The following is a 24704-nucleotide window of genomic DNA, read 5'->3' on the forward strand; positions in this document are numbered from 1 at the left end:
TCAAGTCGATCTTTTCTTAGAAAGTAATAATGTTCAAAGGTTTTACAAAACTTATTTTATGCTTTTATATTGTCAATTTCATGCCTATGTATGTATAGTTATATAAGCAATGTTTAAAGGACTTAGGAAGGCTACCCGCTTTATTTCCTTTTCTCTGTTGGGATGTGGTCTGGTAAGGTATCGGGTATTCGTCCGAAGGTCGTTTAAACATTAGTTATGTATCATGTGTACATATATAGTCATAAAAGTTCTTTGAGTCAGTTCAATACCCTTGGCTAGCAAGAGTATACGTCCATGTTCATACGTACCAGTTACATTACTAGTAAGCTACCATAGGGGCAGTTCAGGAAGATACTAGAACTATTACTAGAACGAGGAAATCATACCACGAGTCAGTTCATTCAGGAGTATATACATGCTAGATAGAGAGAGAACACACATTACAGCTAGTACACACAATACATTACTATACAATTACATGAGTACATTTTACATGAGTACATTTACATGAGTACATTTACACGAGTACCTTTTATATGAGTACGTTTACATGAGTACATTTACATGAGTACATTTTACATGAGTAAATTTACATGAGTACATTTACATGCGTACATTTACATGACTACATTTTACATGAGTAAATTTACATAGATACGTTTACATGGAGGCCCTGTTATAAGCATGCATATATATGTATAGTTATATAAGTAATGTTTATAGGACTTAAGAAGGCTAACTCACTCTATTTCCTTTCCGCCGTTGGGATATGGTCTGGTGAGTGTCGGGTATCTGTCCGAAGTTCATTTAGAAACTTAGTTATATATCATGTGTACAAATATGGACATAATAGTTCCTTTCAGTCAGTTCAATACCTTTGGGTAGCAAAGGTGTACATTCATATACTTTTACATAGATCATATACAAACATCACTAGGTGCTATAGCATGGAACAAGTTCAGGATCTAACTATACCAATGAATCACAACGCATTGTGATAGTTATATTGGGTATACATGATCATAGTAATGTGGATGGTCGTGGCTTGCAAACGTGCAGGGGTCATGTATGGGTCCCAAAATCTCTTTGACAGGGGAGCGTCTAGCCTGGGATCTAGCCATCACATTATGCCTTATCCCTCAAATAAGGCAAAATTAGTATATGAGTAGTCACTTATTACAAATACTACAGTACTTATGAGGTTACAATAGATTTAAGGTAGTTCTACGGTTGTAGTTTTGATACTACACCATAGTACTATTTCCTTTTCCGATTACATTCACTTCGTGAACATTCACATGATGCACGGTAATGTAGAAGCTATATTTTGGATAATGATAGTCGGATTTGGGAAAATACACACTCTTACAAGAGACACACACAGATACTAGATGCCTTGGTAGAAGGATACTTTTAGTAGGAAACATATGATTTTGTAGGATGTTCAAAACATTTTCATACTTACAGTTCATTTACATACAAATACTTACATACAAATTATGACACTAAAATACTTATAATCTCACCAGCTTTAAAGTTGATACTCTCTTTCAAAATAACTTGTATCCTCAGGTCAACAGTAGACAGGTACCGATGCAAGGTTTAGAGAAGATGGTGCTCGTTCAAGACTCATCTTTCATTTTGATTTATACTTTAGTGTTTATCATAATTCGACAGAACACACTTGTATCAAAATTATATTATTAATGCAATGGATGATGTTGTTGCTTGTTTTCTACTTTTCATTTTTGTGATACTATACATGACGTCCTCCGCCCCAGAACGTTTCCGTCGTTTATGGTTTTGGGGTGAGACAGATTGGTATCAGAGCATTGTTTATAGTGAATTAAGTATATCAACCAGTAAAAGATATACAGACTATAAATACAATGGGATTAAAATACTCTGACCAAGAGTTTATACTTTAAATAATAAAATATTTAATTAAGTATACGTGCCTACATTCATACTAAAATCAGTGTCACTAGGACAGTACAAAAGAATTACGATTGTTGAGCAACACAGGTGGACTTAGAGACATATAGTCAAAACTGGGAAGATATAGCCTGATCAAATATACTATCCAAGGTTTGACTAGCATGTGCCTAAGTATAGTTGTGTAGTTGCAACAAGTCTAAAATCTTACCAACAATACCACAATGAGAACAACATAACATAAACCTAAAATACTATAGGGGTATTTGGTGTTACTATAGGTACTTTATACATGAGAACTAAAAAGGATCTTCATTACTAAGTTGATAGTTGCTAAGTGGATACACTAAGGTTATATGTAACTAGGATGTTATAGACTTAGAATCTGTGAAAATTTTGCTTTACCCTTATTCTTTGTGAATATGGAGTTAAGGTCACTTATTCGAAGGCCTATCCTGTTTCGATTACATATAACTGGTATGCACTTCACAAATAGTGATGTAACTAATGAAGATTTTCTAAATAATTATCTAGATAGTTCGTCTAATAATTATTTTCTTACCTCAATTCTCGCGTAGATAACATGGCTGGACTCCATCCCCGCCACAACCAGTACCTTCCAAACGAAGACATTGTCGGTTGGTTTGGAGAAGAACCAGAGAATGATCATCCTATCCCTTTGAATGATCACCATGATGAAGACCTTTCGGACGGTGCCAACTCCGAACCCGAGGTTGAGAACCTACCCCAGGTAGCTCCCTTTCCAAATCCTAACCCTCGTCCAACTTTTCATAGCCCGACGCCTCTATGGGTGGAATGGTTGGAAACATGGAGCCAAGGACAAGATCAACCCATTTCATTTAATGGTGACCGAAGCTTTTATGACTTAAGCAATGGGGTCTCAGCAGACAGAATCTTGCCAATCCTAGTCCGCAGAGTGGCTCGAAATGAGATTCAAGGCAGGACAGCCCTACATCAGATCACAAAAGTTGTCGCCAATGCGAGAATGCATACCTTCTGCACCATTCGTCTAGAAGATGCTCGTGACAGATCTGAGAGAGACCATGAAGCCCTGCTTCAAGCATTAGCTGAATCACGAGCCGAAGTCATAGAACTCCGTGTACGTCAGAGGGTGTACGAAAGACACCTACTTGATGTGGAACGTCAACTGGCTGAACTGAGAGTTCACCAGAGGGATGATCGTCGCCAGTAGTAGATGCCTTACTTAATTTTTCCTTGTTAAAAAGGAATTGTTTTTCTATCTATGCCCGATGAGGCATTTTCTATTAAACTATCTTGTACTGTAAGTACTTTTGGTTAGGTCTTTATGCTGTCAAGGACTATCTTCTCTGGATATGATGTAAGACCTTTTACAAGGTCATTTTCCCGAACTTTTACATCATGAATATCAAAGATATTGACAGTCGGCTAACTTCTGTGTCATTTTTTATTCAAATACTCTCATCATACTTTCATTGGAGTATATCTGAAACATGCTTTAGTCAAGGCATTGGACTATAGCAATGTAACTCCCGAGACATTTCCAAGTCTCTTTTAGTGGTTGGATCATGTTATTCACCAACCAACGATACCTCGGCTTGAACGACAAACATCTTGAGACCATTCTACGAACTTGCTTCTACTCCTTACTAGCACTGCATCATAGGGATGTAGGTCAACCCTTCATGAACACACTTCCACTCAGTACTAGGACTACATCATAAGGATGTAGGTCAAACCTTCGTGAACATACTTCCAATCCGTACTAGGACTGCATCATAGGGATGTAGGTCAAACATTCGAGAACATACTCTTACTCTTTAATTGCGCAATTAGAGTACCTCATAGTTCTTTTTCCTTCCGAAGAAATCCCCGAAGTACCACTCGTACAGTACGTCAAGTTCAATCCAAGGATCCATATGGTTGATCTATCGCTGAAGAATGTATACATAGGGGTGATATATAATCAAGGTTCTACAGGTTTAGAATTAATGATTCCACTTTAACTTCTTTTTCCTCGATGGGATGTGAGCTTAAAGAAGAATCAGTTGTTCGACTATCCTTTCAATCTTAATTATATATGACTCGTATACACGAGATTGTGATCGTTGAACCATGTATGAATTCTAATATGAACTTCAGGATGGAGAACTGCCCAAGACTATGAGTAATCGCATCGTCATGTGAACAAGCTTAGAACCCAGTATGACTCCTGTAACCAGATCGCCCTATAGTCTAAACACCTACAGAGATACAAGAACAGTCTGGACAACTTAGCGAACTACTCAGCAATATAATTGTAAGACCAGGCTTCTCACCCTGGAGAGCTCCGGTCTTATCCTTCCAGGAGTAGACGGATTGTATCATATGTGCCTCGATGATCGGGGACTCCATTAAGATTTCCATAAGAAATCATTATCTCTGCCTCGCATAGATGAATTGGTTGAGCAAACGCAAGGAAAGAATTACTTTTAGAAATGGACCTGAGATCCGAATATCACTAGTTCGAGTGTTACGGAATGATGTCCTGAAGACTACCTTCCAAACTTGATGCGGACACTTCGAGTCCGTAGTGATACCCCTCGGATAGGACCAATACGCTCATAATATTCATGAGCTTAATGAGTAGGGTATGCCATTCTTACATAGATCAGTTCGTTATTCTCCTTGTAATGACTTACTTATCTACCCTCGTAGTAAGAAGGAACCCATGGAAACATTACCCTCGGAGGAAATTTTCGCAATGTTCTCTGAACACGAGTTTTGGAATTGAAGAGTCAAATTCCTAAGACACACTATTAGTGATGTGGAAATTCTTGAGTACTCTGTCAATTTATCCAAAACCGTTGGGAATTTGTCGACACCGAAGACGCCGACAGAAATTCGCCAAATTCTAGGTCTTGCAGACCTACTTTCGTAGTCCATTATGAACTCCTTGCAAATTACAAAAACCCTTACGACTTTGACCCAGCAGAGGGTGGCCTTTGACTGGGAAATTAAGCAAGAAAAACAAACCTTGGAATTCCAAGTGAGAGACCAAATTCTTTAGGAAGTCTCACTCTTTGAATGGCTTAATAAGCTTCGTAACGTGTAGGAAGCTGAATCCAAGATGGTTAGGACCTCCGAGATTCTTACCAGAATCAGTCTTGTATCTCACAAACTAGACCTACTCTGTGAGCGTAGTAATGTACATTTTACCCTTCGCGTCTCGATCTTGAGACCGTACCTTTCCTTCAGGACTCTCGTAATCCCACTCGACAAGAACGAGATTCGCGAGATCCTCGCCTTTATAGAAGAATCGTAGTGACCCTCGACCGAGAGGTCAAGCGGACGAAGCAGCGTCATCTCCCATTAATAAAGGTTCATTGGGATACCAATTGAGGACCCGAATTCACTTATGAGCGCGAGAACCAATCGATTAGGAAGTTCCCACCTCATGACTCGATCATTCGTACCTACTTCCTTACCTAAATTCTAATTTCGGGACGAAATTCCCTCTAACAGGGGGATGATGTGTCAACCAAAAATTTCTATTCTAGACAAACAATATCAAGTCAATAGGAGTTAGAACAGTTGCAGCAAATTTTCAGACATTTGGTATAAGTTTGAGTATTTCAGGATTTACACTTAAAGAGATATCAGGAGAGAGGTTAACCTAGGGTACTGTGCAACTCTGTTATTCCTAAACTCATTGATATTAGATTTCACTTCCTGAATATAATATTTTCTGCCAAAAACCCCAGTAGTATATAAATGGTCCTTAGCCATATTTATTCATTTGTTCCATTTCCAACTAGACAAAAGCCAAATTCTCTCTCACGAATCTTCGGCCTTTCGTCCCAAATCGTGAGTACTTCTATCTAAGTGTATTATAGGGCTTGATATGTGTCTAGTAACCAAGATATCATAAGAAACCCACAAGATCAAAGAGTTTACGGCCCAAGAACATCTTGGACCGTAAACCCTTCTTTAAGGGCCAAAAGTGCGCTTTAACTCTTCATAAGCCTTGGACACTAGCCTAGATTCATTTCTAGTTAAGTTAGGGACTTGAAAACACCAAAAACGCCCTTTCCATGAGAGATTACGGCTATAATCTCTAAGGGAATTGGTTCTAGGGCTATGAACTCCTCAAAGGAGTTAAAGAGTGCCCTAATCTCTTCCAAAGACTTTGCCATTAAGTAGAAATGCTTCTTAGGGACTTGTAAAGCCTCAAAACATCAAGTGGTCATCTAAGTATAAGCTTACAGCTGTAAACCCATGAGTTTACGACCATAAACTCATTTTTTGATGACCTTAGGGCCGTGAACTCCATTAGGGAGTTTTCCTTGAACCCTACACACACTAGCTTTTCCCTACAACACTTGGATGCAATCCTTCATGCTTATAACACTGGTTAAAAGTGTTTAACATGTCCTAGGGTGTCTTGACTTTGTTTATTAGTTGTTTAAAGACAAATTTGATACATATATGTGATATTATATGTTAACTAGGATCATAGAGTGTGTTCAAGACTTCACTTGACACCTAGCAATCCTACATCTTCAGTTCATCCGTACCACTCACAACAGGTGAGTTCATACCCCTTAATCAATGTTTTAAATGTTTTTAAATGCTTTTATGGGGGGGGGCATACAAGTAGAATCATGCTAGTTATTATATCAATTACATGTGATTAATAAGCAGCATTCAAATGATTTACTACTCATTAGATGTTTTACCAAACAGTTTTCTTCAAATGATTTTCATAAACGCTTTATATGTTTAAAAATCCTTATTAAACTGTTCATTATACACTGTATGGTTCATTTCAAACTCATTTACAATTGTGTTTCAAACAAATGTTTCTTTATACTTAAACTGTTTTATCAAACACATGGTTTCAACCAGTTTTATAGATTGACATCAAGTCGATCTTTTCTTAGATAGTAATCATGTTCAAAGGTTTTACAAAACTTATTTTATGCTTTTATATTGTCAATTGCATGCCTATGTATGTATAGTTATATAAGCAATGTTTAAAGGTCTTAGGAAGGCTACCCGCTTTATTTCCTTTTCTCCATTGGGATGTGGTTTGGTAAGGTATCGGGTATCCGTCCGAAGGTCATTTAAATATTAGTTATGTATCATGTGTACATATATAGTCATAAAAGTTCTTCCAGTCATTTCAATACCCTTGGGTAACAAGGGTATACGTCCATGTTCATACGTACCAGTTACATTACTAGTAAGCTACCATAGGGGTAGTTCAGGAAGATACTAGAACTATTACTAGAACGAGGAAATCATACCACGAGTCAGTTCATTCATGAGTCTATAAATGCTAGATAGAGAGAGAACACACATTACAGCTAGTACACACAGTACATTACTATACAATTACATGAGTACATTTACATGAGTACATTGACATGAGTACCTTTTACATGAGTACATTTACATGAGTACATTTATGTGAGTACATTTTACATGAGTACATTTACATGAGTACATTTACATGAGTACATTTACATGAGTACATTTTACATGAGTACATTTACATGAGTACATTTACATAGATACGTTTACATAGAGGCCCTGATATAAGCATGCCTATATATGTATAGTTATATAAGTAATGTTTCAAGGACTTAGGAAGGCTAACTCGCTCTATTTCCTTTTCGCTGTTGGGATATGGTCTGGCGAGTGTCGGGTATCCGTCCGAAGGTCGTTTAGATACTCAGTTATATATCATGTGTACAAATATGGACATAATAGTTCCTTTCAGTCAGTTCAGTACCTTTGGGTAGCAAAGGTGTACGTTCATATACTTTTACATAGATCATATACAGACATCACTAGGCGCTATAGCATGGAACAAGTTCAGAATCTAACTGTACCAATGAATCACAACGCATTGCGATAGTTATATTGGGTATACATGATCATAGTAATGTGGATGTTAGCCGCTTGCAAACGTGTAGGGGTCATGTATGGGTCCCAAAATTTCTTTGACAGGGGAGCATCTAGCCTGGGATCTAGCCATCACATTATGCCTTGTCCCTCAAATAAGGCAAAATTAGTACAGGAGTAGTCACTTATTACAAATACTACAGTACTTACGAGATTACAATAGATTTAAGGTAGTTAGTACGGTTGTAGTTTTGATACTACACCATAGTACTATTTCCTTTTCCCATTACATTCACTTCGTGAACATTCACACGATGCACGGTAATGTAGAAGCTATATTTTGGATAATGATAGTCGGATTTGGGAAAATACACACTCTTACAAGAGACACACACAAAGATACTAGAGGCCTTGGTAGAAGGATACTTTTAGTAGGAAACATATGGTTTTCTAGGATGTTCAAAACGTTTACATACTTACAGTTCATTTACATACAAATACTTACATATAAATTAAGACACTAAAATACTTATGATCTCACCAGCTTTAAAGTTGATACTCTCTTTCAAAATAACTTGTATCCACAGGTCAACAGTAGATAGGTACCGATGCAAGGTTTAGAGAAGATGGTGCTCATTCAAGATTCATCTTTCATTTTGATTTATACTTTAGTGTTTATCATAATTCAACAGAACACACTTGTATCCAAATTATTTTATTAATGCAATGGATGATGTTGTTGCTTGTTTACTACTTTTCATTGTTGTGATACTGTACATGATGTCCTCCGCCCCAGAACGTTTCCGCCGTTTATGGCGTTGGGGTGTGACACATGTGCCATTTTAAATGAGTATGTGTGTTTCTATTGCCAAGGTAAGGGACATTGGAAGCGAAACTGTCCTGACTACTTGAGAACTTTAATCAAATTGTATGGTTCTACCTCAGGTATGTCAACTATCTAACTCTATTAAGTTCCTAATTTTCTATTCTTACTACATAATGTGAAAATTTTTGCATTTTGATGTTTACCATGCAAAAGGAAGGAGGGTTAAAAGTAAGAGCATGCTGAAACTGATCGCGAAGAGATGGATTTCGATTGTATGGTTCAAAGATCGGAATTTTGAGTTGTTGCTTAGGAGTTATGATATATTGATTAAAAATATGTAGTAACATAGTTTTCATTTGTAATTGCATTGTAAAGAAAAGTTTTTCTGCAATTTTATAAATTAAATAAAATCTTTTACTTTATTTTATTTTAAAGTTTCCTTGCAATGGCATTTGTGAAATTTGATGTTTGTATGTTTCTATTGTTAGCAATATGAATTAGATTCTTTCGTTTTTGGAAGTGTCAAAGTTCATCAAATAAGGAAAGATTCTTATCATACAACTTGTATTGTGCGATGTATGAGGACCTTCATCTTTGGAAATTAAAGACTAATTCCTTGCTTACATGTATATGTGAGTAGAGTGAAGGACTAGGAGATTAGGTACACTTAGTTGTGCGATGGGCAGCTCCACCACAAAAAACGATAAGACTATTAGTCATGATTTACAAAATTTAGTAAATATGGTTATTCTTACAAGTTTAAGTATAGTTTTGAAACACTGGAAATGTTTCAATGTATGACGGAACGAATGAAAACAATCAAATTAGGTAGAAAGATAAAAGTTTCTCCAATCTGAAAAAATGGGAGAGTACTTTAGTATCATGTTTTATGATCATCTTAATGATTATGGAAAACCATATCACAATTGATCCTCTAAGGATATCTTAGTGCATTTTTATGGCTAAGGAGAGGAATGGTGAATTGTTGAAATGGTTAAATCAAGAAGATGAGTCATACTTTGTTCCAAAACAAGTCTTAGAGTTATACTCCAAGATTGTGCCTTGAGTGACATAATTAAGAAGGTTTAAAACACTCATCAAATGTTGAGTAAAATGTTTTTGCTCTTGTACATTTGAAGTTGGTATGTTATGATGTCTTGGTAAGGACAAAGACCAACTAAGACCAATTGTGTGAAGTGTTTATCTTGATAAGAATCTACACTAACTCTTGAATATTTATTTTGTCAAGGAATGGTTCATGACAAGAGAATCTTATATGTCAAGAGTGCAGTAGGATTCTTAAAAATCTTGAAAAAGTTTCAAGAACTAATCAAGAATAAAACCTATTGTTTATCACTAGCACACGAATTGAGGTTTGCAACCTATCGTGTTGAGATATTCTTGTTTTTGTGTCCATTCCAGTTAAAAGTTGACTATGCATGTGAGTTCTATGAGTTCTCAAATGTTTTCATAAGGCAAAGCAAGTGGATCAATGAAAGTTTCATCGATCAGTATGGGTGAGCTGCTTAACAACGTGGAAGACATGGTAGGCCCTTATGCTACCAAGTGGCAGTCAATTAAGATTGAACAAGTTCAATCCATATGAGTTTGGATTTGTCACAAACCTTGTCTTATGATTATAGTTTGACAAATTCACATGGATAGGAACACATACAACAAAAATCTAACTGTCATATGGTTTCTCTCTACTTCATGAAAATGATTGTGAGGAAACGCTTTCACTAAGTATATTCTAAGGAGATAGCAATTGTGGTATTTGCCTTCTCAAATTCGATTATGATTACGACATCCCTATTCATAGTTTGAATTGTGAGAAATGAAAAAGGTCTAAACATTTGAGACTTATTGTTGTATGTTCTAAATTTGTTTTGACACACATGTGAGCTATCTAACGAAATGTGTATGATTTTGAGAAGCATAGATAAAGTCTTATCAAAGCATCTCATATTAGAAATCTAAACTTTGATAATGAAAGTCAATAAGTATCGATTTCTAGAGATCTAAATTCTGGGTACATGTCAAAGCTAGTGGGAGCATAAGTGTTATGCAAATAAGAATACAATTATTATGCTAGTGGGAGCGTAACTATTATGGTAAGTGTTGCAAGTTAGCAATGTTAATTATAGAAAACAAAAGTTTAAAATTGCACAGTTGTAGGCTTTTAGAAGTTGTTTTTCTATAATTAAGGGAGAGGAATTAATAGTTAATTTCAGATCTAAAACCTTAGATTGAGATTTTAATCAAATTTATTCAAGAACATATATTCATGTTATGTTGAAATGGTTCCACATAAGGAAATTCTATATGTGCAAATATTATAGCAAGAGATTTGTAAAGTATCACGTCTTTATGTGAGACATGAATCGTACCCCATATGCTTCGGGTATATGATTGATTGCATATGCTATAATAATTGAGTCTTCCATTTTTCCAAATGCTTGGGGAATTAAGAGGGAAAAGAACAAGAACTGGATATGACAAAAATAATTAAGTAATTGTCGAACAGGTGGAATTATAATGTAAATTTTGGAAGGACCATATTGTCATATTCTGAAAAGAGGAAACTCTTATTTAGAAGTGATAGGAAAATGGGAATATGGAAATGTTTTCATAGGTGGAAGTTACTCATTAAATCTGTGTAAGATTAGAAAGCTTTATGCAAGAAGGATGTTAAAAGGAATGTACTTTGACTATGAGACATCGTTTCCATGGAATTGTTATCTATTGGAATACTTTGTAATATCTGTTGCCAAGTCATTACAAGAGGATCATTGCATATAAGTTTAGAATCTAACAGATTAGAGGAAATGGCAAGAATTTGTATTCGTACATTTACAGTAGAGATTTCAAATTGTGAAATGAGTTTCATTGAAGATGTTTTCAATTAATCTATTTCACACATAAAGGACCATAGGCAAACATAGTGTGCATGCTTGGAGCATGGGATAAATATTGTTTTAATTCAAGAATTAAGTTGATTAATCGAAACATTATAAAATGTACAACGTGTAATCAATATGGTGATTAAATAAAAGGTGTTTTATTTATATTCAAAAGTTTTGAGACCATATTGGATTCGATTGTTCTTTTGTTTGACTTTGTATGTTTTGAATCCCGAATAATAAGATTAGTTAAACTATCCACAGTCGGTCATATTTGGAAGTAGGAATTGAGGCAAGACTGTCATGAATCTGACTGTAGATTATCTAGGTGTTTTAGACATAACACAAGTTTGCTACAATATTCATGAGTACTATTGTAATAAGATTTGAGTATTGGATTCAACCCACCCTAATTTGAATCACTTCATTGATTTTATTAAGAGTGATTGTGAGACGATAATATCTCTTGAAACCAAGATGAGTGCGTTGTTTTTTACAAGTCGGTCGCACATTGAAACATGTAAACGCACCAGTAACTTGGTATTATAAACATATGTTTTTTCTGTGATTTGATGAGCAAGTACAAGAAAGCTTATGAGTCGAAGTTTATCCATTCCTTTTACCCTTAGAGGGATAAAAGCGATATATGTGGGCCCATTGATGATTTAGTGATGACAACCTTAAGTTCTTGGCCAAGCCTGGACTAATTTAATTTTTTCAATTAGTCGGTCGTCATAAATCAGAAATCGGGAAACAACAGTTGGATAGAGAGAATGATTATAATACATGTCTCAGTCCATATGATATCTTGTAGAATGGAGGAACATAGGAACCCTTATCCAATGGACACATCATTGACTAGGTCAGAGTTTCACAACGGCTTTTAAGAGCTATGATTGCTAGTCGGGATTTGGAGTCGTACTTGCAATAATAGTTGTTAGACTTATCCAAGTGGGAGACTATTATATTAGGTGTCTAAGCCCATAACTATAATTGGTATTTACTTGACCCAAGAGTGGCATGGTCCATTTTGGGTTGCATATCACTAGGACAAGTTGATAGGGTGGATACTTGAGTAAGAGGTTACTTATGATTTATTAATATATTATAAGTTCTAATATATTAATATGAAATCATATTATTTAATAACTATTGATAAATAATTAATTTGGAATTCATTATGTGATCAAAAGAGAGTAATTAAATTTATAGGGATTGATTTGGTAAATTTATGATTCTTATAGTGTGGGTCAATTGTTATTTAGGATCGGCTAAACCAATATGGTAGTCCATGGAAGTTTAAACCATGGAGCCTAAGTAATATGAAAGTTCATTGGCATTAGGGTTTGATTGAATGTAACCCTAGACTTTACCACACTATAAAAGGACTCCCTTAGCACCAAAAATCGGCCACTAGAGTTCTTGGAGTTCATTAGAGCCGATTCTGGAGCTAGCAAAATCTCTCTCAAGTTCTCCTTTGTCCTAGGTGTCTTGTGAACCGTTTGAGGCATCAAACTTGAGGTGCTAAGTTCTTAATGGCCAAGCACAAAAATTTCTACAAGCTACATCAGAGATAAACCCAAACTAGTATTCTATTTTTTTATGTCAATTGTATGCTAGTTGTAGGCTTAATGCTTTGGAAACAATATTGCATGTATAATTAGTGAAAGCATAGATCCAAAGCATTTAGGGTTGTATATGCACCATAGGATGTTGTAGTATAATAAAACCCAACACTTACTACTACACGATCGGAAGTAAGGGAATACCAGGAGAGACGTGCTGCTCTTAAGGAGAAGGTACATGTAGCCGACCGCTGACTAGCTGAGCTGTAGGGTGCTTCTACTTCATCCCAGACACTGCATGGGACTACTCGTTTTTAGTAGGATCTATCCTACTCACCCGCTATGATAGAATAGATATTAGGTCTGCGATAGTGATACACCTTTCTTTTATTTTGTAGGACCGACCCTACGTCTAAGCTATTACACATTTTGGAGGGTCGTCATGCTACCGAATTATTATCTCGATGTACTGTAGACCTTAAAAAGGTCAATTTTTTAGAAGTTATGTACTACTACTTAATCATTAATGAAACAAATATCTATTTTATTTATGGACGTTGTTATTTTCTATGTTTTATTTGTTAATTTTTATTCGGTATAACAGGATTTCAACTATATGTACTAAGTAACACTCAATAACAAGTATCCTTGACATATATAAATGCAATGTTTCTTTATAATGGTGTCCAAAACATAACTCTTATCAAAGACTTATAATAAATTCTGTAGTGGCAGTAAAATGCCACCATAAAAGTACAACAAGAACATAACAGCACCACTACCTCCACCACAAATGGATCCAACCATATTTCAGGCGGCAGTCACAGCCGTAGTCACTTCTGCTCTTGAACAGATCAGCATCAATGGTGCAAATAGAGGCGGAAGTGGGAATGGTACAGGTAGCTCCAACCAAGGAGACAACCAACGTCAACCAAAAGAATGCACACACAAAGATTTTGTCAAATGCAAGCCTAAGCCTTTAAACGGAAGAGGGGGTGCTATCACCCTAACACGGTGGTTTTAGAAAATTGAATCGGTGTTCAAAATATTTGCTTGCGCCGAGGAGAGCAAGGTAAAATTTGCAGCTTGTACTTTTACGGAGAAGGCCCTTACATGGTGGAACGACCATGTCAAAACTCTGACTCACCAAGTGGAAAATTCAATAAGTTGGGAGGACTTGAAGATTCTAATGCTCGATGAGTATGCCCCATGGGTGACGTCCAGAAATTAGAGCAGGAGCTTTGGAAAACCCACTATGGAAGGTTCTAACATCGAAGCATACACTGCCACATTTAATAACATGGAAATCCTGTGACCCAAAATGATCACATCAGAAGGAAAGAAGGTAGAAAGTTTTGTTTTGGGACTATCTCCCTTGATTCAAGGGAATGTGATTGTTGCAAACCCTACAACATTCGACAGCGCCAAGCACCTTGCCCAAAAACTTATTGACTATGGGGTACAGAAGGGTACAATGGCTCCAACAACATAATAGAAGAAGGGAAATGAGAACAAGAGGAAGTTTGGAAACAAGAAGAAAGGGAAACCAACCCAGGAAGCCTCTAAAAAGGAACAAATTATGGCAGTTGATGTTGCTACAGCTCCTGTCGCACCAGTACCAACTGCACCAGCACCTACAAAACCATATGCAGGCTTTCTCCAAAAATATGATAAATGCCCCTTCCACCACCATGGAGCCTGCAAAGAGATGCAGTGCACGAACTACAACAAGAAAGGGCACGCTGCCCGATACTACAGAACCCCAACGCAACAGACCAACTAGCCTACCAATGCTGAGTGAGTAAAGCATGTTATGGGTGTGGAGAATTGGGCCACTACAAAAGAAACTGCCCAAAGGTTAACAACAATAACATAAGGGCAACAGGAAGAGTCTTATCAATAGGACATGAGAAGGCAGTGAAAGATCCTTCAATGGTCACTGGTATGTTTCTCCTCAACAAGATCTATGCATGCATTTTATTTGATAGTTGGCTAGAAAGAAATTTGTGAGTTATAAATTTAAACACCTGCTCAATCAAAATCCACAAAAATTAAATGAAACTTTCACGGTGGAAACGGCTAATGGGAAAAAAGAAACAACCAATGATGTATTCATAGGGTGCACAATAACTTTAAATTACCACTCCTTTAAAATCGACTTAATGTCAGTTACTATAAGTAGTTTTTATGTAACAATTGGTATGGATTGGTTAAGCCCCCAGCGTGCATATATTATGAGCTACGAGAAGGTCGTTCTCCTTCACCTACCCAACAATGAAACCCTAATTATATATCACGACAAACCCGGTATGAACCTTCGCCTCATCTCATGTATCAAGGCACAAAAGTTCTTACATAAAAAGAACCATATGCCTTCCGAGCCCATGTAGTAGATAAAAAGAAAGAAGAAAAGAGCATCAAGGACATCCCGGAAGTGCACGACTTTCCCAATGTGTTTCCTGAAGACCTTCTGGGAATAACTTCCGAACGACAAGTCGAATTTAGAATCGAATTAATACATGGAGCCACACCAATCTCCAAATTTCCATATAGAAAAACTTTTGTGGAAATGCAAGAGCTTTCTGTCACACCCTAAAACTGGAACGGCAGAAACATTTGCGGGTGGAGGACGTCATGTTTAGTATCACAAGACATGCATCATAGTAATCAAAGTAAATAAACAGCCATTTCATTAGAAAGAAAGTGTTTACAAAGTGCGTGTTCATAAAATAGAGAATACATAAGCAAATAACAAAACAAGACTTGAAGATATACTACTCCATCTTCTGAATTCCCAGTGCGAGTACTTGTGTACTAGTTTCCTGAGAATACAAGTTATTTGAAAGAGCTTATCAGCAATTAAGCTAGTGAGTTCATAAGATTTTAGTGCTGTGAGTAAGTTGTAGAAAGCTTAGTAAATTGTATGTTATGTTTTAGAAAAGTTCACCTATTCCTCCAGAAAATCCTATATTTCCTACTTTGATGAAGGATAAGTAAAAATGACTCTCTAATTCTTTCTATGAGTACTAAATGGATACAAGTTATATAAAACTCAGAGTAAACAAGCAATCAATTGTGTCTATCTACCCAAAACCACAACCAAACAAGGAACAGGAAATGGAGCGGACGACAAACATCCCATTGGTTGTTAGATCATTGTTGTATATAACCCTGGTGTATTCACTTGGTACTCACAGAGTTAACTGTAATAGCTCCTTTATATTTAATGAAAAGATCCTTCAAGAAAACCCTTATTTCTTATAATAAAATAGTAACCACAGTGGTTCCTTCTATAGTCACATAGTTTATACTAGCTATATATAATCTAATATCGAATAGATAGTTACTTGTGTGAATCTGCCCTAAGCTCACAACAAAACAAGGAACAGGAAATGAGGTGGAAAGCACACATCTAACTATCTATCGAGTATTAATTATATATAACCCCGATATATAAACTAAGGTATTATAGAATTAATCACCTAACGTCCTTTAAGTTATATTGGTTTAATAAAATGGATTAAACCCTTTACTGGTAAGTTTCAAGTTTTGTATACCAAGAGTTCTAAGTTGAAAAGTATGTTTTGTACTAAAAAACTTTGCATTGTATTAGTGTCATATGACCAGACCCATACTTGGTACCCCTTATGATGACTTAATGTATACGGAACATATATATATATATATATATATATATATATATATATATATATATATATATATATATATATATAACTAACATCGAATGGATAAGATGCTGGGTAAATCCGCTCTAAGCCCACAACTAAACAAGGAACATGAAATGAAGCGGAAGGCACACATCCTATTACCTGTTGGATCCTATTTATATATATCCCTTGATGTATACAATAAGTAATCATAAGGTTAGCATTACGGTCCCTTTCTACTGAATGTTCATGTTAAGAATAAGTTATGTAATCTGAATAAATAATATTGATTTAATATATTGATATCACCTCGTGCCTGCTAACCCCGGTACATGTAATTGTATTATTGTCAATGCAAACCCGGAAAGATATATTATTAAGTTTTGTCACCTCGTGCCTACTAACACAGGTACGTGTAATCCTACAACTGTTGACATAGATCCGGAAAGATATATTAATAAGTTTATCACCCCGTGCCTACTAACATAGGTACGTGTAAGCGCACAAGTGTTAACGCACATCCGGAGAGATATATTATTAAGTTTTATCACCTCGTGCCTACTAACACAGGTACGTGTAATCGCATAAGTGTTAACGCAGATCCGGAAAGATATATTAACGTGGTTTTCCCAGTACTTTGTTATGGTATATTCCTCCATGTACTTGTTATAGTATGTTCCCCCTGTACTTGTTACAGTATGTTCCTCCATGTTTCTCTTTATTGTATGTTCTCTCATGTTATCGGGTATTGTATCTAGTATGAACTGAACCTCTAAACTATACCCATTATAGTTTACTAGTATATTTACTTGAAATGTTGTTGAAAAGAGTCATTTATCTACTAAGTTATATTTGTGCTTTAAAATGGAGTTTTGTTAAACTGTAAAGCAACATAACCTAAAAAGAGTTTTGAAATGTTTTGATCACTTATATAAGACATAAGAAATCTTTTGAAATATGTTTATAACAACCATTTACACAATTATCATTTTGTTCAACTTGTATCCACCCCCTTAAAGCATTTAAAACAGTTTAAAAGATTAATTACGGGGTATGAACTCACCTGATGTGGGTGATTCAAACGAATATGTGCGTTAGGATGAGAAGTTCCACAGATGAACGCCCAAGACTTAACGAGTCCTAAATGACATACAATGACATATAATGACATAAATATAGGGTTTAGAAGCACCAAATGAAAGGAAACACCTCACGGCACTAGGAAACACTTTGACCAAGTGTTAGAATCACATGTGATTCAACTAGAGGATGTTTAAGACCAAGAAAAGGTGTTTACGGCCAAGCAAAGGAGTTTATTGCCAGGGTGTAAACTCATGGCCATAAACTCAAGGTAAATGTGCATAAGAGGGTGTTTGAATGCTAGGGAAACATAAGAGACTATTGCGTTTCACAAGGATGAGCAAAACCAATGTTTTGGAGAGTGTTGAGGTGTTTACGGCCAAGCCCTAAACTCCTTGGTCGTAAACTTTCCAAATGGTCTTATCTTGGGTCTTAAAGGAAGGGAGTTTCAAAGGTTTAAATTTTCTAAGGGTTGGCAAGGATCTAGAAGTGTTTAGGGCTCAAAACACCCCATATATAAGGGTTTACGGCCAAGGAGTAAACTCTTGGCCATAAACTCTCTTTAAATGATGAATTTGATGATGAATTAAGGCTCTAATTAGGTGTTCCATCTAGATAAGATGTCACACCCCGAAACTGAAGGCGGAAACGTCTCGGGGTGGAGGTGACTTCATGGGAATATCATAACCAATGTACATAGTAAGCAAAGTCAAACACAAAACATTACATTACATAGATTTCATTACATCGGTTGAAAAGTAAAATAGTACAAATTTCATAGATACATAGTTTAAACGAAAGAAAGACGAATCTTCTACGCATTTCATCTTCACCAAAAGAGATCGTCGGGTACCTGTCTAAAGCGGACCTGAGAATACAAGCGGTTTGAAAATCAGCATAAAGCTGGTGAGTTCATAAGCGGTTTGTTTTATGAAAAGAACGGGTTCCTTTAGTTTCCTGAAAAAGTGATTAACCAAGAAAATCCCGTATTTTCTTAATAGTTAAGTTACCAAATCCAAATTGTTTTGTAAAAGATGTACAATAAAAACATGATTGTTCATATGATTTTGTAAAGTTTAGTTATTTAACTTATTACACTTTTTTGATTACAAACTACTGTTACAGGAAAATCCTATATTTTCCTATGTGCGAAAGTGTGAACTATTACTGATTTCATGTGAGCTAACTGTTACTGATTCCGATTATGTTCATTATTATCCATAGGAAAACCCCATGTTTTCCTGAACGTGTGTGTGTGCTATTAACAATTCTGAATGTGCTAACTGTTACCAGTTCTGGTTATGTTCATTGTTATCCATAGGAAAACCCCATGTTTTCCTGAAATGTGCGTATGTGTGTGCCTATCACCCTTGAACGTACATTAGCTTTACTACGTACATAAAGCTAGAAAATGAATCTAAAGCGTTAATAATCTAGATTGCGAGTCCTTAACCATACTTCAGACTAGATATGACTCGAGTCATGGTCAGTATCCTTTTTATGACTTTCGTCACCCTTAAACCTTTCGGTTCGGCTGTAGCTAGCAGCCAGGTGCGGGATTGTCAGTCCCGTATAGATCAATACACTTAAGTCACGCTCTCCTACGTTCGGAGATACTGGTTACAGGGGTAGTCCTCCACTCTCGTGCCACGGGACGTGTTACAAGGACGTGTCTCCAATCTTTAAGATTACCCATAACTTCTCGCCTAGGAGAAGTACTATCTACGACTAACTAAATTCTAATATGCCTGTCCTTTACACTCGAGCCTAGGTGTTTTATTAAGGACATTACACTCGAGCCTAGGTGTTATCTATTGATGAATGTCCTTTACACTCGATCCTAGGTGTTTTATTGAGGACATTACAATTGATTTGTGTGTTATGATGGTGTCTGTCTTTTACACTCGAACCTATGTGTTTTTTATTACAGACATTATTAATGTTCTATCTACTATCCTCCACTCACATATCTCCTTGGAGTATTACCGAGGACAAAACAACTTACTAAGTTTCCTATTCAAAGTTTAAAGGTTATGTTTTTAACTATTGAAATGAGGAAAATCATTTGTGAAAATATAAAATACAACAATTTATAACATATTTCACAAATACTATGATAATGAAATCTGCAGGTTCAAACGGTTATCAATGTTATGATTAACAGTGTTAAAAACATAAATAGTATGAAACACAACACATATAAAATAGTTTTGAGTACAAGTATTACTTGTACTTTGCTTGTATTCTCCCCTGAAAATAGTGAAAACATTGAAAAAGGGTAGGGGTATGAACTCACCGGATGTAGAAATGTGTCGAATGGGATGTTAAACATCGAACCAAGGCTTGAATACAAGCGAGGCTCCTATGTAATATTAAATAATACACAATATATATCTAATTAGATTTAAATAACTAATTAGATACACTTGAACATTCTAAGACGCGAAAACACCCCAAAATGAGCGTTTGAAGTGACCCGGGTGGCTTTTCAGGACATGAATGACTAGGATATAGAGTTTACTCTTCAAGGGTAAACTCTAGGGAGTGTTTACGGCCCTAACACCACATCCCCATGAGATTACGGCCGTAAACTCATGGTGGGTGTTTTTATGAGCTAAATGACCTTAAATCAAATAATGGGTGTTGCTAGGTTTGGCTTTTGGACATTTGAAAGGGATTAAATCATTATATGAATTAATAGAAGAGTTTAGGGCAGTAAACTAAGTGTTTACGGCCTTAAACTCTCACCCACATCCAAATTAATTACTTTGACGGCCAAGGATTAATCATAAGTGATTCAACTAATTTTTACAAGGCTTAGGGTGAGTTTAAGGCTTCAAATGGCGTCCATCTAGGAGTTTACGGCCCTGGAGCATATGCTCTGGCCGTAAACTCTCAATTAGAGTGTTTATGATATGTTTAAGGCCCCTAAATGATTTTTGGTTGGTTCCATAATTTATTCCAAGGCCTAAGGGGTGTGTAAGTTGCATTTTAACACCCAAAAGAGGAGTTTACCACCCATTTATATGAGTTTACGGCCCAAGCATGTTATTGGCTAGTAAACTCATGTTTACTCCTTAAAATTGACATTCAATGTGTTTTAAGTCCAATCCAATAATTCCTTTAGCCATATCTAAGCTCCTATGGTGATTTGGAAGGGTTTTAAGGCTCAAAAACCCCAATTACATGTGTTCACGACCTAAGGCTGATCAAGGGCCGTAAACACATTTTATGGTCCTAACACATGATTTAAACATGAAATTGAAAGCTAAGGATGTTATACTAGGAGCTAGGATGCTTACCTTGGTGTTTTAAGGCTTGAAATGCTTGATTTTGGCTTAACAAGATGGATTTGAGGATAGAGGTTAGAAAGAGAGTGAAAAAGCTTCAAATGAGGCTTAATCCACTTTAAATATGGTTTGACTTGGATACACGGTGGAATTTTACCCGATACCGACGTTAACCGATGCTTTGGGTCGCACCCGATTAAGTTGTCGTTACTCGATATGGTCGAAACTATAATTTTTCAAATTACTAGTTTGGGATGTTTTAGCATGTTTCCAACATGTTTGGATACTTACCAAGTCAAAATAGAAGTTTTAACTTAATTGACCTAGTTCAGGACGAAATCGGAACAATTTGCTTAAAACGAGTTCTGACGGAACGGTTACGGCGAGGAAGCAAAGTTTCAGGTTGTTACATTATCCCCCCGTTAAAGGGAATTTCGTCCCGAAATTCAAGAATTTAGATACAAAATTATGGACAAAGGGTGTGGATGTGTCTGCTGTATCGGGTCTTCGCGCTCCCATGCGAATTTAGGTTCTCTCTTGGAACCTTCACTAACGGGACGTGGCTCGGTTTCATACGCTTGATTACTTGGTCTATGATCTTAGTTTGCTCGTCCAGAGAGTTTGGGTATATCAAGGTTCTTGGTCACACTAGAATGGATTTCTGTGTTTTTATCAGGCGGGTATTCATTAAGAATAGAGACGCAAGGTACAGGTTGAACGTTGCTAAGTACTGAAAGTACTCGGAGTTTGAAGGCTATGGAATCAATCCTAACGGGAATCTCGAAGAATCTAATGTACCACTAGTTAAGCCACGATCTCCAGCTTGGAATTCCAGAGGTTTATGTTATATATAGACGTAACTCTTCTATCGATCTAGTGATGTTTTCTATGGGTGTCTTCGGTGTCGAACAATTCTCTATTGATTCGATCTTAAGAGGATCCACGCGTGTGTCTTCATCGCCTACTACATGACCGGAGGAAAATGGTTTGACCGAAGGGTATCAATACGAACTCTTAGTGATCATATCGAGTCTTGAATGCAGTCTTTGAAGCATCACTCTCACGAACTCGTAACTGATGATGTCTCGACCTAGGGTCTATCTTCGAGGAGTAGTTAGCTCTTGAATTCAATCGAAGAAGTCATCTACTCAGGAAAGAGGATATTGGTTTTGACGGTCAACTCATTAAGTCGACTGGATAACTCCTGCAGTTCTGCTGGGGAAAAAAGGGTACGGAAGTTTGGCTACGGGCATAGATCCAGGGATTAAGTTGATATGAAATTCGACTTGACGTTCGGAAGGAATTCTCGGGATCTATTCGGAAAGATATCAGGAATATTATAGTCCTCGGGGACGCTCTAGAGGTCTTTAACTTCGTGTTTCTCACTGATTACGTGAACTAGGAATACCTGGCACTCCTTTTTGCAGAAGTTTTTGAGCTTTGATACAGGAAATGACGCAAAGATTTGGGCTAAACTCGCCACCATGAATTATGAGGGTCTGATCAGAAGGGAGATTGAGACGAACAACTTTCTATAACAAGGTGTATCAACACAGTCGGGGCTCAATCGATACATAATAAGGATAACATCAAAGCTCTTACTGAAACTGACATCAGGTTAATGAAAAATTAATGATTACTCAAGGTATGGACACAACATAAAGATAAGTCGTTTATACACTCATTCTCACTGACAACTACCTTGAAAGTAAATGTTTTTGGTTGTCAAACGAGGACTATGTTTAACAAGATAATTGAATGAATGAGTAATTGAAATTTCTTGACACTAGATTCGAAAAGGATGCGAGCATAACGATAGTCGGAAAGAAATATACCCGTGACGTTAGTGGGATTGGCGGTTGCCTCCTCCTGCTTCAAAGCTAAGACCATTCCGGCGTTGTTGACATTGTTGGGGGTTGTTGCTTTTGGCCAGTTTCGCTTGAAATGCCCGATCTCTCCACAACTATAACAAGCACATACAATACTTGATCCGGAAGCTTGACCAAATATTTGAATTGGCGTTTTGCAGTTTCGAGCGAAGTGGCCCTTTATGCCACATTTGTTGCAATTCTTTTCAAAACACGGACCGGTGGTATAATGGTGATATTTGCACTTGTTGCACCAAGGGAGATTACCAGCATACCTAGTGATAGGTGCTTGGGTTGTAGATGCAACAACTAGAGTAGCGGTAGCTTGAACTGTAGATACAGCAACAGGAGTAGCGGCAGCTTGAACTACCATAATTTCACGCCTCTTGGAGGGTCCTTGGGAACTCTGACCCTTTCGCTTTCTCCATAAAATTTTCTTACTCTTATTACGCTCGTTCTGATGCTCCTGAACATTTTCATGGTTTTGGGGGTTGGTGTTACTTCCTAGTCCACTAAACCTGTTAGATAACAAATATGTCACTATGGCAGCCACTGCGGCAGACACAGCCAACTGGGTCATCATTGGATCGAATTGAGGAGGAGGTGGCGACGGAGGGTTGTTGTTACTTGAATTGTATCCTTCCTTTGAAGACATTTCGATCTAAAGTGATTAGGGAAAATAGGATGGTGAGTCCTCTGCATTAAATCAAGAGATATGAAACAAGGGATATCTATTTAAGACAAACATATAATTCCATTAAGCGATAGAGCAGGAATAAATTATCAAGGCAGATAAACTGTCGCTAAAGGAATGATCGAGGGACAACGCTTGAATGAGGAATTTCTACTACAAGGTTGGATCCAAAAATACTCCCATAGTATTTCACGATTCACCGCAACGACGATTCGTTGTTTGTGGTATTTGGGTAAGTTTTAGGCATGTTGAATACCACAGTCACTCCCAGACACATTTTGGCCGTGTCTCGAATGAATATAGTTGATCAGGCTATATTGATCCTAGACACGACTACGTAACTGCCCAGGTTTAACCGCAGCATACAACACCCATTTACTTATGTTCTGTTCTACTTATAGATACGATTCTCGACGGTTAGGATACTTGTATACTTTTTGAAAATACTTATATTTGAGATATACTCTTAGTTCAGAGCACTTAGGCCCCTTAATGTTTATAGTCTTATACCATGTAAAGTTGGGTATACTTAGTTCACTATAAACAAGGGCTCTGATACCAATCTGTCACACCCCGAAACCGAAGGCGGAAACGTCTCGGGATGGAGGTGACTTCATGGGAATATCATAACCAATGTACATAGTAAGCAAAGTAAAACACAAAACATTACATTACATAGATTTCATTACATCAGTTGAAAAGTAAAATAGTACAAATTTCATGGATACATAGTTTAAACAAAAGAAAGACGAATCTTCTACGCATTCCGTCTTTACCAAAAGAGATCGTCGGGTACCTGTCTAAAGCGGACCTGAGAATACAAGCGGTTTGAAAATCAGCATAAAGCTGGTGAGTTCATAACCGGTTTGTTTTATGAAAAGCACGGGTTCCTTTAGTTTCCTAAAAATGTGATTAACCAAGAAAATCCCATATTTTCTTAATAGTTAAGTTACCAAATCCAAATTGTATTGTAAAAGATGTACAAT

The sequence above is a fragment of the Lactuca sativa genome, chromosome 4, assembly GCF_002870075.4.
Source record: "Lactuca sativa cultivar Salinas chromosome 4, Lsat_Salinas_v11, whole genome shotgun sequence".
NCBI classification, from domain to species: Eukaryota; Viridiplantae; Streptophyta; class Magnoliopsida; order Asterales; family Asteraceae; genus Lactuca; species Lactuca sativa.